The sequence below is a fragment of the Malaya genurostris genome, chromosome 2 (genome assembly GCF_030247185.1).
Source record: "Malaya genurostris strain Urasoe2022 chromosome 2, Malgen_1.1, whole genome shotgun sequence".
NCBI classification, from domain to species: Eukaryota; Metazoa; Arthropoda; class Insecta; order Diptera; family Culicidae; genus Malaya; species Malaya genurostris.
In genome coordinates, this window is record NC_080571.1 from 269,649,175 (window position 1) to 269,666,169 (window position 16,995).

General features: G+C 37.3%; 1 protein-coding gene across 2 annotated transcripts in view; it reads right to left on the reverse strand.

Moving 5' to 3' along the window:
• Positions 1 to 16,995, reverse strand: part of LOC131429977 (leupaxin) — a 168,358-nt gene that overhangs the window by 144,509 nt on the left and 6,854 nt on the right. Inside the window, exon 1 of one of the 2 annotated variants that reach the window (XM_058594551.1) lies at positions 10,021 to 10,099. The exons of the other annotated variant lie outside the window; for it this stretch is intronic. The gene's annotated coding sequence lies outside the window, so the exon portion shown is untranslated. Of the gene's footprint in view, positions 1 to 10,020; positions 10,100 to 16,995 lie in introns of those variants that run through there. 2 annotated transcript variants of the gene reach the window in all.

Genomic DNA, 16,995 nt, shown 5'->3' on the forward strand with positions numbered 1-16,995 from the left:
GGGGAGAGAAATGTCAAATTCGTACGCGCCAAAATAGCAGGGCTGCGCACCCATACAATTGACATGACATGTTGAATGAGACGCCGTGCGATGGCGTTGCTGAACTGAAGATTGAGATCGCTCCAAGCTGACAGGGTCTGATTAACGGTAATTGAAATTTATTGCAATATAGATTCTAACCTTCCTTACAGTTGAGCTGAGAGTTTGCACTAGGTGCGGGAGAGTGTGAAAGTGCGGGTAGCATACCGATTTATGTAAGTAAAGGATAAAACTATAGTAAAAATCTAATCTAAATCAAATAAAATTACAGCTAAAAGCTTGCTTAAACTACACTAAACAGTGGATTGACATACTAACGGATTACGGATATTTTGCGTGTCCCGTGTTCATGTTTTCCGGAACATTTAAAGTTATATTATATCAGACCCTGTCAGCTTGGAGCGAAATCAATCTTCAGTTCAGAAACGCCATCGCATGACATCACATTTAATATATCATGTCAATTGTATGGGTGCGTAGGGCTGCTATTTTGGTGCGCACGAATTTGACATTTCGCTTCCCTACTTCTGTGTACGAGATTCGATGCGGACTCGCCTGAGGGTGCCATGTTCTCAAAAAAGGATGTTGCCAATGATTTTTTCGGAAAATGTGAGAGCTTAATATGATGTCTTTGGTTATATGCAAGAGATTTATTGAAAGAAATGTGAGATGAAGCATTATTTGCTGCGACATATTTATTAAACCGTTCACCTACGAGTGCTTTAACAGACACTAAGACCTTATTTGATGTGTGGTTTGGATAAAAACAATCATCTTAAAATGTTTGGTTGTAATGCTTTTAGATAAATGCACAAAGAAAAATGATAAAAACTAGACTCAAGAAAACAATCATTATTTTTTGTGGAATACACAAACAATGGTTATAGATTATGAAACAAAGAAAGAGAAGATGATAAGTAATCATGAAGAATGAGCTAGTAGCGAAGAATTAATTTCACTTCGCTCAATTGAAGTTGTAATCTAGTCCTAGGGAAGTCAGACGAAGGGGATCTATCTAAAACAGACATCAAAGAAGGGCTTGAAACATTGCATCAAAACACGGTGTAGGTAACTAGTAGTTACACCAGAAGGTTTTAGAGAAATTCATTAGAAGTGGATTTTCTCACTCAACGAAGACTAGTGAAACATTTGCACCTGTCAGCAAATTGGAAAGTATTCGAGTAATGTTAAAATATTATACATTTCATCAACGGATGCACTCGATTTGTTATTCCTGTCAATATATGTTAATGTATCGCTGTTGGTCTAAACAAAACGCGGTGAGAGGAACACAAGCTTTCTGTTCACAATCAACAACAAGCACAGAAATCTACTTAAAGTACAGCTAATCAAAGTTTGAATACTACTCCTCTGGTCTGATTTGGTATATATTTTATTAGTTTGGATTCGAACGTATCCAATTATATGCAACTGATTCATAAGAATCCATAAGCACCGGCTCAAACTTCCTTATTACAAACGAAAAAAAAATCAAATATCAAGTTAATAAAATCTTACCTTTTATGTATATAGTCCAGCCATAAATTCCAATCGTTTCAGATGCTCATTGTACGGGAAACACTCCTCCAAGTACGATAATTTTTGAAACGGCAACAAATACCAACCGAAAAGCGTGACCAACGTGAGCCAAAAAAGGAAATTTCCTTCACACATCAAACAAACATCTCTTACCGATTCGACCATAAACTTGAGAAAGGTCATGTGCAAGCGCGCATACGCTTCAAGTAATCGGTCGTAGAGTGAACGATCTTATTGCCGACTTGGCAAATCATTCTCTGCGATGTCGATTTTTCTTTAAAGGAAGGATACACTAACCGTCGATTAGTGTGTGGTGGTTGCGACCTCCTTCCCGTTACATTTTCATTCGGTCGACAATAAGATCATCTACCCATTATCACGAAAAAATAGCACTAAAGCGCATTCAGATTGCGCGAATGTGACAAGCCGACAACCAGAGGGCCTCCGGCGATCATTCTTATTTCACATCATCTCCAGTGGTAAATAATAGGGGACATAATAATCCTTGCAACGAGAGAAACAATAATGATCATGAGTTCGTGCTCGGTCGATTGTATCACTTGCAACCAATGTTTTTAGTTCACCATAATAGTGCACTTGCAGAATCAAAGAGCAGCAAATGTGTTTCACACCGAAGACTTGTCATAGCAGAAAGCGGAGTCAAAAAGTCAACACTAACAGAAGGAAGATGTGATGATTCGTATCACCTATGAATGTCACATTTTTTAGTAGGTTTATTCACAATGTTTTTGTGCGAAATGCACAAATTTTAAATAATTTTTTTCTTTAGATTTTGCGTTCGCCTCAACGCCAAGCAGTTGAAATTATAACTAAATAACTTCGCGTGTGCTAAGCGGTTCAAACGAACCTGCTAAGTAGCATAAGTAGTTTTTATAAAACACATATAATAATAAAAATAATAATAATAAGTTCAATTTCAAATATGATAACATACAACAAAACTATAGGAAGTATTAGAAATAGTTCCTTACGTTCAATAAACATTTCAACTGTTTTACAAAGCAGTGGAAATATTCTTCGAAGAATATTATTTCCTATATCAAGAACCTAGAATCCTATATCTAGAACCTAGAATTTCGTTGATGTTTTAAATACTGCCTTTTTATTGTCATCGCAATTGGTCGTTTCTTGTACACAACCGTGAAATTATTTTAATAGTCTAATATGATTGAGTCTAATATGACCTCATGTATTAAAATTCAAAAAACGCAAGGTAGTTTCCAATTTTTGTCTAATGCGTTGATGAGCTATTGCGTCAGAGTGCAATTAAACTGTTGCTTAAGTTAAATTAAAGCAGCAACATATTTTTTTCTCCATATCATCGGAAATGTGGTCAGCAATTTATGATAAAATTTTCAGTAGTATGATATAACCACAACTAACTCAACATTGAAGGTTTCTAAAATGTTTGGTATGAACGAGCATGAAGGAGAAATTCAGTGTCAAAATACGGCACGTAAAATTACAACCGCATGAACTGAACGAATCATCACACAAAACGTATCGCGCAAAACCGACAAATATACATACGGAATATTTTCCGGTGGTTAAGTGCAGTGGGCTTACGACATGTTTATATTTGACTAACATGAGTGAGACACATTTGTGCATAATATTTAAAACATTCAATTTACTTATTAAATTCATAATCAAAATGCTCTTATAAATTTTTTTTATCCAATAACATATATTAAGGCACACTGCGTTAAGCTATAAGATGCCGAGGGCGACTGCTCTTATAATTGATTTTCTTGCCTAATTTATTCTTTGTCACAAATCAATACCTCTGGCATGATGACAATAGTTTACTTAGCTTATTGCAACTATGTATCATTTTATAAAAGAACTGAATAATATTCAACAAGACCATTTATTACAACTCACTTGTAAGGGAATATTAGTATAGAGGTAGATAATAGTTTTACCATTTCTCATGAATTTTAAAGGAACTAAAGAGACTTTTTGTCCACACTTGACGAGTGGATTTCAATACTTGATATTTTACAAAATTCGGTTTGTGGATATTCTTTCTAATCGCTATACAATTTGTGTTTTCGAGACGGGTTTGACAAGTAAGTTATGGAAATTAATGTCATATTGATTCCCAACTTAGATTTAGAAATCCTAGATGGCTAAAAACGATTTGTTGTGGATTTTTCAATTTATGAAAAAAAAATTGAACATTGCATTTTAGAATTAATCAGTCTTGTCTCCTACACAACCTCATAAACATTATCTAGTACGTGCGATTATCGATGTTCACATCTGTGTAGAAAAAGCATGTCAGTTTTATTCGTATGCACGCCATCCAGTTATGTAACTGACATTACCCTTCCACGTTTTCTATAATACTTGGCATCCTTAGTTCGGCTCCATATAAAGACTAGAGTGACTATAACAAGAGTGACGACAGCTGTTCGTTTGGAATGACAGCTACCAGTTCCAAACGAGCAAACGGCCTGTCAATTCAATGTAAAGCTAATGGAATGTTTTGAATTGTTGCCAACATTACGAATGAGAAGTCGTCACTCTGGTTATAGGCACTCTAATAAAGACAGGTTTAAAGATTATATCGTTGATTCAAAACGACACCAATACTGGTATAAGGATGTGTTACACATCATACTTTCATTTTCGCATTGCGTGTGTGCGTTGCCCGCGGTAATTGAATGTGTATGTGATGACGCAAACTTTTTGTCGTGAATACGACTTACTTTACTATGGGGTGCCATTTCAAAATTTACCCTCTGAGAGAGTGATAAGTTTTTGATCGTGAATATCTCTTGTTGTATCTAACGAATCAAGATAGTTTCTGCTACATGCCATCGGAAATATGATCACAATTTTTTAATAAAATTTATAGTTGTGTGACGCGTTCTGAGGAAGAGAACAAAATATCTGCTGCTGTACAACAAATCGTTCGAGGTAAATGTTCCGAACAGTGTTTAATATCGTAGTGAGTTCCACAATTTGGACCTTCTGAATGCTAGAAACGAATCCCTACAGCATATTGATAGTTTCTTTCAATAAATTATGCAAATCCGAAATGAAATAGTCGACATTAAAATTCTGTATGCGGCTACAAACGAAATAACGTAAAAAGAAAGCTCCAAGCAAAAATTTTATCAGTTTGGATTCTATCGCCACTGCGAGCAGATGTATTTTCTGTCGTTTGCAAAGCTAGTTTCGCTTCCGACAAGAGCGATTACGTCACAGTTGCCAGTCATTTTCATTGGTGAAAAACAACGGTGAAGAGCATCACACAAAATCAGCCGTTTTAATGGCTCTAAAAGTTTTCTAAAGAACTATTAGGATTTTTTGTTCGCAAATCAAAGGGAAATATCCTCAGTTTAGTGCAAATCTAGAACTGTTTGATTTGATTTTTGCACTTTTCGCTGTGTGAAATTCACAGTAATCTAGATCAAGTGAAGCCTTCTTTGTTTTTGCGAAAAATGTGGAAAAGGGGAATGCTTGCATAATTCATACAATTGATCAACTAATTGATATTCGGAAGTGTTTAGGAACATGTCAGTTGTTTTCGTATTCACGACATCCAGTTATGTCTCTGACATTGCCCACCCGCCTTTTTCAACTTCCTTTTTGAAGAATCCCATGCTTTTTGTACGATATAACGGTTTTTGTATAATTCTTTAGGATGATCTTTGGTAGTGAAAAGTGCCTATGGGATCTGCATTTAGGCTCTTGGCGTGTACACTGGGTGAACTCATCCGTAATTTGACTCGGAATTCATTGTAATTTTCAATTGGATTTGGAGATGAAACAATCGATTCCAGGCGGAGTCAGTAGGTGCATTTGGAAGTCACAAGGGATTCCTACTACAATTCCGGACAACTAACTGAGCAGCGATGTTTTCAAACACAGCGCTCCCATGAAGCTTTGACGATATCTACTGCTGCACACTAGAAACGCATTCTGATTGGTTGGTGTTGTCATGGATCAAATCAGATAGGTTTTTCAATAGGATAGTATCCATTAGATATTTTTACCTTTTTTATATCTATAAAAACCTGTTTTAATTCACCTTGTGTTGTGATGATGCCTTTCTCACTGAAACTCTCGTAAATGTGACTGTTAAATTTAACAAAAAAAACTTTTCGTCGAATCTAGATTTTCATCCATTATAAAAATCGCCGCACGAAAATTTTTCAACTTCTTTGTATAAACGCCAAACAAAAACTAATTGTACGATATGCGTCAAAATTTGGTAGAATGTGTATAAAAGTGGGCCAACGTTGAAAGAATAAAAGTTTACCGATTGGACAAGCGCGGGAATTTTAAAATTAAAATTCCGGTTCTTTTTTTATCTCCAAAATTCATGACCAAAAAGGACGATCAGATCAGAATTTTGACTCTACACACCTAGAAAAAATCGTGTAGATTTCCGTCTTCGGCGCACACGTTCGAGCGTCGAAAATGACTCATTGTTGCAGTTATGTGAATTTGCTCTACCCGTAAATTTCAAATTGCTTTACTTTTAAGGAACACAAGTTAAAATTTTCGATTGATTTGGTGTCTGAAGCAATGTTTTAGGCAACTATTTGGGTTGTATGAAAAAAGTATACACTCGTATTTTAGTTCAAAAATGCAATTCTGGATTATCGCAGAAAATGAAAATCGATCATCTCAAAGAATGTATACTTGATATTTTTGGCATTAAAACCGTACTCTTCACTATACCGGGCCGAGTGTCAATTAAAACATACAAAGCTAGCCAGGTAACATTTTCTGTTATAATTTTGAACAACAATAACTGAGTCATATGTTGATGGATTTATAAAATTTAGCTACCCATCGATTTGGGAACATTTAATATGTATGGTAATATTGTTTCAGTATTTCAATAGCATGCCATCGGAAACATCGATCTATGTTTTCACGAACATCCTTCTGATTCCTCTTGCATTGACGACGGTTTTGATCGTTGCTTCACACTTCGAATTTCGTTCAGTAGCAGTTCTGCTTTGGGAGGCTTCGCGTCATGCATAAAAAATATCACATCGTTTCGCACTATATTAATTTTCCCACAAACAGGAATTCATAAATGTACGCTGTGTAATGATGTCAATAGTTTCAAGAGGTTAGACATCAGTCATTACTATTTTGTTTATATTGCTTCGGGTTCTTTTTTTAGAAAAACTTTATTTTCCATTATGTCAATTATAAGCAATTTTGAGTTGTTCTGTTTTAATTGGAAGAAAAGTTCAGATGAAGCGCAAAAAGCTTGTGCATGTTTATGATGATAATGCTCCAAACTGATAAATCATGTAGGGAATGGTTTCGACGGTTCAAGAATGGAGATTTTAGCGTTGAAAACAGGCCTCACTTTGAACAACTAAAAGAAAATCGAAGACAAACAGTTGGCGGCATTACTCAGTTAAGCTCTGAGTCAAACGCGGAATCATTGGAAGTGACTCAACAAGCAGTTTCTGCACGATTCAAACCCATGGGAATGATTCAAAAGCAAGACAGTTGGGTGTCTTATGAACTGAAACCAAGAGGCATTGAAATGCGATTTTGCACTTGCACTTGAACAGCTGATTCAAAGGCAACAAAGAACGGAGTTTTTAACACATGGATCAATAAGTCCCGAGACTAACAATGGAAACAACATTTTTTTTGCAAAATTTTTTTTATTCATCAACATAATCACCTTTTAGGGTGATACAATGGTTCCAACGTTTTTCCAATTTTTCAATACCATGTTTAAAAAAAAATTATCTTTCGCTTCAAAATAAGCATCAGTTTCAGCGATGACCTCCTCATTTGAGCCAAATCTTTTTCCCTGGAGCATTTTTTTAAGATCAGCAAAGAGCCAGTAGTCACTGGGGGCTAAATCTGGCGAGTATGGGGGGTGGGGAAGCAATTCGTTCAATTTCGCCATTGTTTTCATCGACTTGTGGCAGGGTGCATTGCAGCAATCGCGGCACCCACTTGGAAAAAACCTTTTTCATGCTCAAATTTTCATGAAGGATAGTAAATACACTTCCATATGATATCCGTGTCATCTCAGCAATCTCACGGAGCTTCACTTTACGATCTTTCGTTATAATTTTTGTCACTTAACTCACATTTTCCGGTGTAACGGCTTCCACAGGTCTACCCGAGCGTTCCGCGTCATTTGTGTCGGTACGACCACGTTTAAACTCGGCGAACCACCGACAAATGGTTGCTTTTGATGGACAAGAGTCCGGATAACATTTTTAAATCCATTGTTTCGCTTGCACGATGTTTTTACCTATTAAAAAACAATGTTTTATCAAAACACGAAACTCAGTTTTTTCCATTTTTTAAACAAACTACAAAACGACTTTACTCCAACCTCGATAACTCAGCTGTTTCTGGTCGGATCGACTTAAAATTTTGACCCGTTTCAAGCAAAGGTTAGTACTCCAGAAAGACGTGGTTACTGGTTTACGACGAGCGCCATCTCTGCTTTAGTCTTGGGACTGATTGATCCATGTGTTACATCGAATTGTAACTGGGAATGGAATAAGGATATTCTAAGATAACCCCAAAAAGGAAAAGTACTACGCTATGCCCGGTTAATTGTCATCGACTTAACATCAACATCAAAGCCGAATATTCTATAGGCTGAAATTTATGCATACATGATAACGCTCGGCATCATGTCATACAAGTTGTTTGGAAAGGTTCAAGTGGAACATTTTACCGCAGCCGCTGTATTCTCCCGACATAGCTCCTTCTGATTACTGGTTGTTCCAAGTTCTATTTAGTTTGAAATAAATGCACTTTTGATCCCAAAAAACGAACTCTCAAAACAAGAAATTTTGTTGGATTAAATATACTGTGATTTGTCGGCCAGGTCACAATTATTTTTACATCTCTCGAACCAAAAATGTTCGCCTTAACCACCTTCCAAATATTGACATTAAAAAAAACCTACGTTTATCGAAATTCGTTGAGTTATCTTCGAGAAAATTCAGTCGATGTAAAATGTGCGGTTAGTCGGTAACGTCCCTTATACCATTATATCTCTGGCACCAGAAATGACAGATATTTGATCATCGAACTTGATACATAATTCTATAGTAGCTTTCAAATAAGCTAAGGCTCAGTCAACTCTGAGAAAATTAAATGGTAAAACAACAATGTGTTTCGTCGGTTATGTCACTTATACCATTATATCTCCGAAAACCAGAAGTGACAGCCATTTGATATTCGAACTTGATTACATTACAATACACGCAAATCGGACATTTAAAATATATGTCCTTCTGGGATTTGAATTCGTTTTTCAACAGACTTGAGCGATTTTTAGTATACAAAACCATTTTATGACGATTCTGTTGACTCTAAGAATATTTCCTGGTCGGTTCTCGTTAAAACCTTATAAGTTCAGTCTTTTCAAACTTCCAGGAAAAATTGTGTAAGAGCTATAACTTGGCATACTATGCATATATACTGTTCAACTTGAGGATCGAATTTGTCGTGCAATTTAATTTTTCCTTCATATTTTCGCAACAACAGTAAACAGTGCACAACTGAACTGCTCTTGCCACTTAGCAGCACCACTTCAACTGCTAAGTAAAAGCAAAGTTTACTTTCTTAGAGTGCTGCTAATAGACAATGAAACAAAGTATTCGCTTATGCCTCGGACATAAATTCAATTCGCACTGTTCTGCACTGATCAGTCAAAGACGAACGACGAAGGAAAAATCCCATCAACTACAAAACCGTTCTATTTCGACCAAAACCTCTAAATATTGCATTTTCTGCAACTTACTTTGACGTTTTCCAGTCCCGCAGATCAACGAACATTTCATAACAGATCAATAATTTAAATGATATTCGACACGCTTTGGCAACATACGAAACCTTGACAGCTTGACAGGCCAGCTGTAAAATCACCCTTCCGACAATGAGCCGCATTCACACAGGCACGGAACTAAACAAACCACTTCATAATTCCAATTAACACATCTCATCAGTTGTTTGAACGCGATATAATCAATTCGACAAACATGAAGACAGTCGCTTAGCGACCGCGTAAACAACGCAGTAACCGGTCGATCATCATCAAAACAATACTAAATAACATAACTAACACATAGATTCCGGCACAGTTTTGACTCTTGCTAGCTTCTTGTCCGAACTACTGACGAACTGACTGATTGAAGAAAGCCGAGACCCACCCAAAACAAAACATCATACATAGTTGGAAGGAAAACGCACCACAGCGTAATCCGGAAAACACCATTCACTTAATCCATTTTAATTAACTAATTAGATCACGTCACGTCTGTCAGTTCACCCGTCGCACTCATCAGTCGCTTGAACAGTACCGAAAGCTGGAACTACCGAAATATGACCAATTAAAATTATGTCCCTGGTCGCGCTCTGCCATCTAGCGTTAGTAGGTAAAAATAGCACCAAACACACTTCCTCGAGTCGTCCACCGTGAAACAACACACGTGAGTTCACCGTTGCACCGAGTGACAGCGCGCGAGACCTGAAACATGTGGTTAGATCGCGATCATTAGCACGACTAATCGGATAGGCGTGCAACGGCGGCTAGACCACTGACCAAATGCATGCATACAGGCGAGATCCACAGCATCCATCCACTAGCATTACCGGTCCCGTCTGTAAACATAACGCACATTCGCCATGGCACATATGTAGATGCGATATAGCATATGCCTCTAAATGTGTGTTTAATCATTTCGCATCAGCTTCCTACAGCCACCGTCCGATCGGACGGATCAAACTAGGCTTGTTTACTACGATCATCTGGTATGAATGGAGTGCTGCTGCATGAAGACCGAATCGATCGGTCGGTTATTGTCAGATTTGGAAGTACGCATGAAATCGTGTTTGCCCTTTTTACCTTTTTCTTTTAAAGAAAGGTTATGAAATCACTGTGAAAATTGGTTTTGCGCTGCTAAGACACGCAAAGTCCAGTGTCATAAGGAGTGTATCGATAAGTAGTTTCAACAGTAAGCAACATTCAAACAGTTATTACTCTAAAATGGCTTATTTTTTTGCAACGTGTCTTGTGGTGACATGTTTGTTTACATGTCAATAACAGCTGCGCAATCAATTGGTTTCGGTACGGTTTATCGTTTCAATGATGAGTCGAATTGATCCGGAAACGAGAAAGAAAATTCTGCACACTTGGTGCTCAGAAAGTGGTTTCACGTACAACGAAATTGAAAAACGGGTGAAAGTGCACCACACAAGTGTCAAAAATATCATCGAGAAGTTCGGTAAGACCCTTTCCATGAAGGATTTGCCCCGATCCGGTAGGAAAACGGGTCCCAGCCAGCCCGGCTGGGACTTAAAAGTGGTTGAGTACATCAGGAAAAACCCATCGGCGTCGACGCGGGATTTAGAAAACCAGTTCAACATCAGTTCCGGGATGATTCAACGGATCAAAGCTCGGAACTCCCTGAAAACGTACAAGAAACAGAAGGTGCCGAAAAAGTCCCTGGTACAGCAAGTTCAGGCCAAAACAAGAGCGCGGAAACTGTAACATATAATCGTATTCTACAGAATAAAGACGGATGCATCCTGATCGACGACGAAACCTACGCCAAGGAAGACTCTCGAGCGCTGCCCGGACCGCAATATTATACGAAATCGGTGTACCAAGATTTGGACGACGTTGACACCACGGTGGCGATGCAAAAGTTTGGGCAGAAGGTGTTGGTCTGGCAAGCAATTTGTACCTGTGGTTTGCGGTCGTCAATTTTCTTCACGAAGGGCACAATTAACGTCAAGGTGTACGAGGAAGAATGTTTGAAGAAGAGAATGCTGCCACTGTACAGAAAGCATAAGGCTCCTCCTCTCTTCTGGCGGGATTTGGCTTCAGCCCACTACACCAACTCCGTTCTACACTGGTTGTCGAAAAATATTGTACAATTCGTGGAAAAGGACATCAACCCACCGAACTGCCCGGATCTTCGGCCAATTGAAAGGTATTGGGCAATTGTCAAGCGGCACTTTCGGAAGGAAGGTACAGTGTCCCAAAACATGCAGTAGTTAAAAAAACTGGACAGCTGCCACCAGGAAAGTGTAACTGCGTAACTGCGTAACTGCACAAAATTTAATAAAGAATGTCAAGTCCAAAGTGCGAGCGTTTCACAGAAACTATGATTTTCTTCAATATAATCAGTGAAATGCATAAAAATTTTTCTGTAATATATCGAAAACTGATGTCAAAATATGTTAACTACTTTTCGATACACTGCTTATACCATTCGATTTAGTTCGCCGGAATGAGCCAATGTCTGTGTGTGAATTTTACAGGGTACATAATTCTACAAATAATGTAATTCATAACTACTTAACTTTACAAATGACGCAATACACCACTTTACAAATGACACAATATACAGAATTTTACAGGCTCCGAATGTAATAAAGGTAAGTGAAATCACAAACATCCAATTTTCATAAATACTTCTACATATCTGCTTATTTCCAGGTAGAGTCGTAGAAAAACCCTACGCGTCGCTAACAAACGCTGCAGCCGTAATGTTTTTTTTACGGGAATGTTTCATTTTGGAATTTTAGATTTGGAAGATCATCAATTAAATGCTCGCTTTCCCAAACCATAGATTCAGTGATAATTTCGTTTCATACGATGATGAATCGAAAACCTTTCATCGCTCGATTACTGATGACTCGGCAGTTCATGATTCAATCCTGAGCGCTTTTCATGAGCTGACAGCAAAACTGTTGCTGGCAAATTCGGCATTAATTAAATTAATTAAAGTTACCAAATTTAGGATTGATTCCCAGTAATCAATTTGCCGAGACGATTACTCAGCATACGTCTGTGCAAATCTCGGCAATTTTTTCGCTGAAATTCAGCTAAACAGTTTAGGTATGTAAATTAACTTTTCTTAATGAGTTTTATCCGGATCCGACTTTCGGTTCTTGAGTAACAGCGTAAAATGTGCAAAAATTAAATGAAAATAAGTGCACCCGATTTGGTCAACAAATTTTAATAACCAACTCTTTGTCAGATCTGATTTTTGCTTCCTGAGTAATGAGGTATGACGTGCAATGAAGTTAAAAACAAACGAACCCGAATTTACCGTTCTCCGAAACCGTCGGGCCAACTCTCATAAACTTGAATTTAAATGAATGGTCCCATATTTCTGAAACTTGCTATGAAAATTTATCCGAATTCTCATTCATAGATTTTCTTTCAGAATCTCGGCAAAACTTTTCCAAAATTTGAACAGCCGAACTCTCGGTTGTCATCTCGGAAAAATATATATCAACCGAAATTCTTGATATTTTCATTCTAACTGATAATTTGCATTTACCAAGGATCTCGTCGTTTTCGGAAGGAGAAATTATCGATATTAATGCATACGACTTGATACCTAGATGCTCAGCTCCCTCTTGAAATTACAATTTTCCAAATTCGACTACGCAAAATCGCAAAATGTCTGTGTGTATATATGTGTATGCGTGTACGTGTGTATGTGTTTATGTGCATAAAATGCACTTGATTTTCTCGGAGATGGATGAACCTATTTTCACAAACTTAGATGAAAGGTCTTATGATACCATAGAATGCAATTCAGTTTTATCCGGATCAGACTTCCGGTTCCAGAGTTACAGGGTGGTATTTGCGAAAAATGACAACAAAATTTGCACTTAATTTTCTTAAAGATGACTGAACCTATTTCCAAAATCTTATATTTATATGAAATTTTATTCGGATCAGACTTCCGGTTCCAGAGTTACAGGGTGATATGTGCAAAAATTCCAAAAAAATAAGCTCTCCATATACTTGAAGAAGGCTAAGCCTGTTTTCAAAAACTTAGATTCAAATGAAGGTTTCACATACTAGTATAACAATACTATCATTTGGATCATTTGGATAGTACACACACTTCCGAAATTACATGATGATGATGAGTAGAAAAATATTAATTTAAAGAGCGTGTTTCTTTGCATGACAAGGTAAAAAAGAAAATAAATCCTGTGAACTAGCCAGTGAAAATCTCATGTTGTGTGCGTCTTGTTAGTCATTGGCAATAAAAATTGATTCAGGAAATATTTGTTATTAGTTCCCGGTTCCGGGAGTGCAGGAAATAGTAGTCAAAAAGTTCCGTCATTTGGAGAGATAATGCAAAAAGGAGAAAATTTCTTTGGCTCGAAACTTTTTCTATTTGAAAGTTATGTCAGTTGCTGACCAAACAACCCCAGTTCTCGGTTCCGGAAGCACCAGCTCAAAAACTTTAAAACCGAGCTCATCTTATATTTACAGCGATGATCGAATGAAATTTCAAATTCTTGGTTTAAAATGAAAAGTCTCATTGAGCCTATATACTACTGCTGATTTTCATCCGGATCCTACTTCCGGCTTCAAACAGGGTAAAGTGTGTCGTCTAAATTTGGGAGAAATTCTTCTAAATTTGTTTATTCAAAGCTGTTTCAATTTGTACGATATGATAGTTTATATGCGAAGGTGATGACAGTTAAGGAGTGTATCGAAAATAAACTATCCACATACATTTGTGTCGACGACACGACCAGGCACTCCGAAGGAAAATCGGAATAAAATGTGTTCGTAAGCGATTTACCGCCAGTTACCGCAAATATAGCGACCCCTTGTTAATGATAAAAATGAAATTCTGAAGCAACACTGTTCTGGTTGCTACAACATAGTTACCAAGGTACCCTAGAAATAAAAATAAACAAATAAATTGAGAAAGTTCGTCTGAATTCGAATATCGCAAGATTGCTTCTGTGAAGTTTTGAAGATTATTTAAATGGTGGTGTTTTGGAAGAGCCTACAAACTTTTTAATTTAGTAAGCTTTCAAATATGAATCTCCAGAAAATATACGAAACCTAGCTGTGTATATACCAGATTTCGCTGTGGAGCTCTACATAAACTTCGACTGCGAACTTCACTATCAATACATTCGATAATTTGACGAAGTTACCATTTAATTGTTTCCTGATAAAAAATGAAGAGAGCGTGTATAAAACAGCCCAAGAATACGGCCGGTTACTCACTCAAATTGTTATCTGCCCATAGAGTAAATATCGATTCTACTATGACACGACCGACCGCAGTAAAATGCCCATTCATTTATTTTTCAATAAAAAACTAAAAGTAGTTGTTGCAAAGGTATCTTACTTTACATCTCATTCATGGATGTTCTGTTTGTACAAGTACCGAGTGTTTGAATACGGGTGGATTATCTTAAGTATGACTCGCAAAACTTTTAATTCTGTCATATCAAAAATACTTCTTCACTAAGAATCTTGGTGAAGTTAATCTAAGTCGTCTTAATTGTTTTAATTTTTCGTCATATTTTCCCTGTATGAGTTTTTATTGATATTTTGTAGAATTGGTAACCAAATAAGCTAACCATTTAAATTAAACCCATAATACATTCATAATTGCAATTTCGTATTCTTCCTTTGCGACATGCAATAGAACCGTGGTGAAATACTTATTGATTTGTTTTGTTCTATTCAATTTTTTCAATTGAACAACAAACGTAACCAAGGATATTGTTATTCTAGAATCAACAGTTTATCAACCTGGGTTGCCAGTTCCAAACATATTTACCAAGATCTCATTTTGACATTACGAGTTACTGAGGGGTAGTTAAATTTACGATACAGTTTTAAAAGCGAGTGGCAGGTCGTGTCGTCGTTTGTGTTGTACGCATGTATTTGTGATGGTTTTTTATACTCAGATCGCAGCATGCTGTGCGTTTGGTTATCAGCTTTCGATTCTTTACTTTTTTGTGCGGTTGAAACTCTGCGTTATCAAAATGTCGCGTATTGAAAAGGAAGTGGAAATTAAAGTTCTGGACACATGGCTAAGTGAGAAGGGTATTACTATGCGTAAATTGGCGAAGCGGTTTGGAATTCATCATGCCAGTGTTGAAACCATCATTAATAAGTTTGGGGAACATTATTTTTAGGATGAGCTACCAGGAAGAGGCAGAAAACCCGGTTCTTCCAACCCGTAACTGGACCAGAAAGTGGTATCTCTAATCATGAAGGACAAATCAATGTCAATACGTGATTTGGCCAAAAAAGCAGGAACGAGTGTCAGAATGACCCAGCGTATCAAGAGGCGAAATCAGCTGAAGACCTACAAGAAGCAGAAAATCTCGAAACAAAGTGTAAAAAGTAAAGAAGAAACGAGCAGCAACAAGGGCCCGGAAATTGTATTCGCGTCTTTTGTAGTGTCCGAATGCATGCGTTTTGATGGACGATGAGACTTATGTAAAGGAGGACTCAAAAACACTTACAGGTACACAATACTTTACTGTCGTCGTTGGGGAGGATAAGAGCAATGCGGACAGGTCGATTCAAGTGGAGAAACTCGGTCGAAAGGTACTGGTATGGCAAGCAATATGTTTCTGTGGTTTGAAGTCAACCATTTTTAAATTACCGGAACTATAAATGCAGAAATCTATCGATCTGAGTATATCCAGAAGAGATTGCTGCCTTTATATAAGAAGCATAGTACACCTCCACTGTTTTGGCTGGATTTGGCGTCGGCTCACTATGCCAAAACCACTCTCAATTGGCTTGCGGAAAAGGGTATACATTTCGTTGAAAAAAATATCAATGCACCAAATTGCCCTCAGCTTCGACCCATCGAACTTTACTGGGCAATCGTGAAGAGGGTCTTCAAGAAGACTGGTTAGGCAGCTGGAAACATACAGGAGTTCCAAAAAATTTGGGCTCAAGCGTCCAAAAAATGCGATGAAACATTTGTCCGGAACTTGATGGAGAGCGTTCGATCAAAAGTTCGAATACTCGTGAAGGAATAACTTAAATTTCATCCGGTTTTCTTTATGCTCAAGTTTAACCTCGTACAACAAAGGATCAATGTTTAGTTTGAATAAAATATCGTTTTTTATCATAATTTGAAAGAAAAATTTGTGGATAGCTTATTTTCGATACACTCCTTAGTACAATTCTCGCATATTACGATTCAAATGAAAGGTCACATGATCCCATGCCTGCTATTGAATTTTATTCAGATACGACTTTCGGTTCCGGATTGATGGGATAGAAAATGCAAAACGAGAGAAAAACTATACTGCAATGATTTTCTCCGACTTTGGCAAACTTTGATTAAAACGTTTATGATCACAGAGCCTGTTGTGAAATTTAATCCGAATCTGACTTCCGATTTCGGAGTAATGAGGTTAAATGTGCTAAAAAAAATTAAAAATAAGTGCACCTCATTTTTGTCGGCAACCATTGGAACAATTTTCGCATACTACAATTCAGTCTAGGCCTAGAACCTGATATTGAATTTTATCCAGATCCGACTTCCGGTTCCGTCAAGCATCGTCAACAAACGCTGGTGCACTGAAAAACACAATTCCGTTTTGTCGGTTAAGTAATATATC